This window comes from Stomoxys calcitrans, chromosome 4 (assembly GCF_963082655.1).
Source record: "Stomoxys calcitrans chromosome 4, idStoCalc2.1, whole genome shotgun sequence".
NCBI classification, from domain to species: domain Eukaryota; kingdom Metazoa; phylum Arthropoda; class Insecta; order Diptera; family Muscidae; genus Stomoxys; species Stomoxys calcitrans.
This window is the reverse complement of record NC_081555.1, coordinates 9,855,349-9,861,449: the sequence shown is the minus strand read 5'-3', so window position 1 is coordinate 9,861,449 and position 6,101 is coordinate 9,855,349.

Here is a 6,101-nt window from a genome sequence, read left to right as displayed (position 1 = left end):
CAGAAGGATGAATTCTAACATTGCTGCTGCTGTTATTACTGTTATTAAGCATCTGTCTCCCTTTGAATGGAAGAGAAAGAGAGAGAGAATGTGTGTGTGCTTATGTTAAATTACCCAACTTGTGTTCTTATGTTATGCCACCACAATTTTTCTCTTAAACTGTGGGACTTTGTATTTGACTTCTTCGGTTGACATAGGTATGGTGAGAGCAAGAGTACAAGAGTCTGTTTATTATTTGCTGTTGACAACAAATAAGACCAGTGGTGGTGGGGTTGGGCAATATGTTTTAGGTGAGTGGGTGGTTTCACCAGGTAATGTAACAAGCAAGCGAGTTGAAGGTGTAATTTACCAAGCCAAAGCATTTTGCTTCTAAGCCAGCTATAGGCAATCAAATTTTGACTGCCGGACTTACATATGTACATATCTATAAACACTCAGAAAATAATGCCAGTCGATATGAATTAAAATAAGTAAAGGAACGAGACAAAAATGTGAGAAAAAAAGCAACTACCATTATTTACAGTTATTTTGTGTGGACCATTATTCACTTAATATCCCGTTACGAAACATCAGAGGGCTAATTTTTTTTAAAAATAGGTGCTGTTTAATTCTACATTTTGATTAGTGTCCTCAAAGAGATTGAAATTACCGTTTTATCCAAATATGTTGCAATCTTAACGTTGTTGAACAAAAAGGTGTAGAGGTCTATCAAAACCCACTGTTTCAAATTGACTCAAAATTGGATGAAAAGTGCTCTTTTTTTGAGCTTAATACTCTATATCGGGAGATCGGTCTATATGACAGTTATACCCAAATATGGTCCGATCTGGACGATATTCTACAATAAAGTTTAGATGGTTACCAGACTTTCATAAAAATTGGATGATAAATGTTTTTTTTTTTTATGTACTCAATATCGGGAGATCGGTTTTTATGGCACTTATATCCAAATATACTCCGATCTGGACGACAGCAAAAAAGGTTTAGATGGTTACCAGACTTCGCTATGCCAAATTTCATTGAAATAGGATGAAAAATTCTCCTTTTATAGGCTCAATACGCTATATCGAGAGATCGGGCGGTCGGTCTACAGGGCAGCTGTATCCAAATATAGTCCGATTTGGACCACACTTAACAGAAATGGGTAGGGGTCCACCAGTCTCAACTCAAGGGATCCACCAGTCCTAACTCACTGTACCAAATTTCATCGAAATCGGATGAAAAAGGACCTCAGGATTTTAAGTCTGGATATCGATCTATATATCGGCTATATACAACTAAATTCCGAATTTTTGCGATCAGAATATCAGGTTTATATTCGAAAAATACGAAATCAACAAAAATTGTTTGGAAATATTTCTATACCCAAGATATCTGCAAAATTATGAATATCCAGCTTTTCGGTATAAAGGTATTGAGGGTATTTACGGAATTTACCCAATTAACCAGGTAAATACCTTCTGGGTATTTCCCCATCGCCCATCTCTAATGATAATGCTTCAGTCGCTCTAAAACTGAGCCCTCTCTGAGAATAGCTATTACAGTGCTTTATCTTAATGCTTTAGAGTGCAAATAGGTTTAATCGATTATTTTTATATGTTATTGCTTGATATCGATAACTATCCAATACAAATATGCACTGAAATTCTTACCAGAACATCTGACTTTCACTAGATAGGATAAAACACACCTCATGAAACACTATTTTGAAAGACAACTTACCCTTTATCTTTAAATTAAAAATTCCCTTTGGGTGTATAATGGCCAGTCTACAAAACATTGAGAACAAATTCATTCAAAGCCATACTAGCAACTCGCTCAACAAACCGGTAACTTTCTCATTGTGAGGGTGTCTCAGAGAAATTTATTGCCTTGCAAGCAAAAAAGAAGGGAACAAGAACATTCGCGCGCGCACACACACACACATATTCTGACACACTCTAATAAAGCATGGCCTGCAAACATGTAAACGATGATGGTTCGATCACAACATGGGTTCTACAAAAAGCCTACAATAAATAAATAAACTCACACATCCTATACAGCAACGGGATGGAGATAAGGAAAAGACAAGCGCGAAAAAAAAGAATCTGCATGAATATGCAATAGAAGCCCCAAAACAACCAAGAACAACAATAAGCTTCACCATATATATGTACTCTACACCCATAAAGATCATCACGAAGAGAATGTGGCGAAAATATGGAAACAACGATGACCATGATGTACCCAAACGAGAACAACAACAATAAGAAGAACAAAGCTGATAAACTTTTTGACATTTCCCCAACAGAGATGATGTTATAGTCAACAGGCAACCAGCCATTCGCAAGAATACAATATTTTCACATTTGTTTGGTTTTTTTCGAATAAAACACAGATCCTATCATAAGTAAATATGAGCACATCAGCAGCATCAGCACTGGGAAAAGCATAGCGAATATAAAGTTTCAAATTCATAGGTTTTTAAATGAAAAAAGGAAGATAACAAAGAATAACAGCACACTGATCGTTTTCAGAGGACCAAATGGAAGAGTGGTCTTTTGGGATTGGAGTTGGCGTTTTGGATTTTTTTCTTTCTATAAAAATAAAAAAAACGTATTTCAATGTATGAAAAACAAGTAAAAGCGTGCTAAGTTCGGCCGGGCCGAATCCTATATACCCTCCACCGGTTAATATCGAAGCTATATCCAAATCTGAACCGATATGGCCCATTTGCAATCCCCAATGGACTACATCAAGAAGATGTATATGTGCGGCTAGCTTTATGCAATCGACCGCTATTGTGATTTCGAAAGACGGAAGGACGGACATGGCTATCAAGAATATATATACTTTATGGGGTCGCAGATCAATATTTCGAGGTTTTACAAACGATATGAATAGGCTAGTATACCCCGGATCCTATGGAGATGGGTATATTAAAGAGGTGGGTTTATAAAGATAATGCCGAACTTCGGATACCCACCATCATGGATAAATTAACCATCCTCTTTTATAACAACTCCATTACCATGTCCATTGTGATATGCAAATCGGGGCTGGTCTAGATCATATTTGATTGAGGTCCCGAGAACTTTTATTCAAGTCAAAGTTTCAGAGAAATCGGGCAACAAATCCGGTTTTTAATCGGTATAAGACCCTAAATTGGAAGGTCGGTTTATATGCCAGCTATACCTAAATATAGTCTGATCTGGAACATGTTCTGGTCGGATGGCGGGAGGCTTCATACAAGTCACTGTGTCGAATTCCCGCGAAATCGGTTAAAAAATTCTGCTTCTATGCGTTAAAACCCTTAATCGGCGAATCCGTCTATATGGCAGCTATATCGAAATTAAGTTCGATCTAAACCAAATTATGATCGGATGTCTCATTTAAAATTTTTGCAAAATCGGGCAATAATTGCAGATTTTATGGCCTTAAGACCCCTAACCGGCAGATCGGCCTATATGGGAGGCTTAAAACAACTCACCATTTAAAATTTCAGCGAAATCAGGTAATATTTGCGGCTTTTAAGACCCTAAATCGGCAGATCGGTGTATGAGGCAGCTATATCTAAATATAATCCGATCTGAACCATGTTTAAATCTAGTGTCGAGAGGCTTAAGACAGCTAACGGTTTCCAATTTCAGAGAAATCGGATAATAAATGCGCCTGCTACGGGCTTAAGACCCTAACCGGCATATCGGTCCATATGGTAGCTATATATAATTATGGTCCGAAATGGGTCTTACTCGGTTTGAATATCGTGGCCTCTAGTACAGCTTTTTTCAGCGAAATCGGACATAAACTGCGCCTTTTACGGGCTTAAGATCCTTTATCGCAAGATCGGTCTTTATGGGAGCTATATCCAAATATAGTCTGATTTGACCTATTCAAGATCTTAACCTGCGTATGGAAGAAATACGAATCTGTGCAAAATTTCATCTGATTTTTTAAAGACTGTAGAGTGATTACAACAGACGTACACACGGACAGACACACGCACATCATTAAATCATCTTAGAATTTTACGACGATCAGAAATATATATACTTTGTAGGTCCGGAAATGGATATTTCGATGTGCTGCAAACGGAATGACTAAATGAATATATCTTTTATCCAATTGTGGTGAATATAAAAATAAAGTTAAAAAAAAAATTTATGATTTTCCTGTCTTCTACAGTACTTTGAGATACACTTAGTTATTATGACCACTGTTGCCGTTTCTGGTAGGTTGACCTCAAATTTTGGTAGGTTCTTCCAACGTACGAATATAAATATCAAGCACATTACTGAAAAGGTTGGCTATAACTCAAATTTGTTTCACTTCCTTTCGTTTCTGATATTGACTACAACTGGTACGAGAGTACCAGTAGATCCCTTGCTTCACATTTTGTAAATTCAGGGTAAAAATCTCGGCTTTTGTCCGAAGAAAATCAGGTTACATACAAGTATGGTCAGATCTGGCCCATACTCGGATGCTGAGGGGTACAATGCAACTCGTAGTGGCGGAAACGGGTAGTAAGTCTGGAGACAACTCTATCCAACATTGTTGTTAATCGAAATCTTGGCAAAATACGATTTTTATGAACTCAAGAATTCTTTTTGGGAAATCGGCATAATGGGTGCTATATTAAGATATAGGTCATCTTTAACTATCTACAGCATATAGGATGTAGAGTGATTTCAACAGACAGACGAAAGGATATGGCTAAATCGTGATGAATATTGAGATGATTGGTATGATTTGTATATGTTGCATTTTTGGCTTGTAGAACATTTGGTAGGTTTTGGTCGCGTTTGGTAGGATTTTTCTGAAATTTTGGTAAGAAATAATTTTATTGAGTGGCAACACTGATTATGACATATTTCTCCTTATTCCATCAAAATAATAGGATTGTAAAAATTGCAATTTTTGAATAGGTTATGATTAAAATTTTATTCTGAAGTGTCAAGTAACCCACAAAAATTGTTTTTTTTTATAATTTACTAATATACCGCCAACACATGCATATAAATGTTCGCCAAATCACTGATGCGAAAACGCTACAGTTGTCTAAAATGAATTAAAAAAATAAAATAAGTAAAGTAAAGAGAGTGATGAAGTGGGATTACCCATAAATCAGATGGAGAGGATTAACACCACCGTCCGTCCTTTGATAACACCAATAAAAGTAGACCCGCGTGGGTAACTCTTAACATGGTCACAAGTAAAGTAATGAGGGGTCAATCACCGCTTTGGTAGGACAAGCCAATGTTAAATTATACACCTAAATGCATGGGTAGTGAATTATGCAGAGACTAGCGGTGCTGCGTGAAGAGCTAACGAAAATACACACATTTCGTTAGTCCCTCGCACCAATGGGATCTTTTAGTCAATATTATCCTATTCCCTAGGTTACAAATACAACACTAATGTTGTAAACAGAAGACGATTCTCTAGCCAAATTTTTTTAAAATGCACCTAACGGCAAAACTTGACAATCTTGTAAGTGAGTTCATTAGCAGTATTTAAAAAATTTTGGTCAGAAAAAAATTTCTTATATTGGCAACACTTCACATAAAGTTGTTGACAAAGTATTTGGTATTTTGACATTTAAAAAGGTAGAGGTAGTTTACAACTTTTCTCAACTAGTATGGATTTTATAATTCTTTGAGAGAGTGTAAAGAATGTTATCAAACATGCAATGCAAGTTTGTCCATGAACATTCCATTAAGGAACAGGGGCAAACTTCTCACATATCAATGAGTGCTGTCCAATTCAAGTTTAAGCTCAATGATAAGAAGCCTCCTATTTATAGCCGAGTTCGAAAAGCGTGCCGTAGTGCGACAACTCTTAGGGGAGAAGTTTTTGTTTAAAAAAATAAAACTTTTTTTCACCTTTTTGTACTCTTCATTAAAATAATTAAGTTTTGTAAAGAAAAAAGTTCATTCACATATCACAAAACAAAATCAAATTCTTAACACCTTAAAGTCACAAAATAATTTATCATAAATAATACACCACTTTGTGAAACCTTGCGACTAAAATAAAGTACAATGTTTATCGCACTTGTCTAGCATATGATGAAATTGATTTTGAAATCATGGTATGGGTATGTTGATTAGTTCTAATGA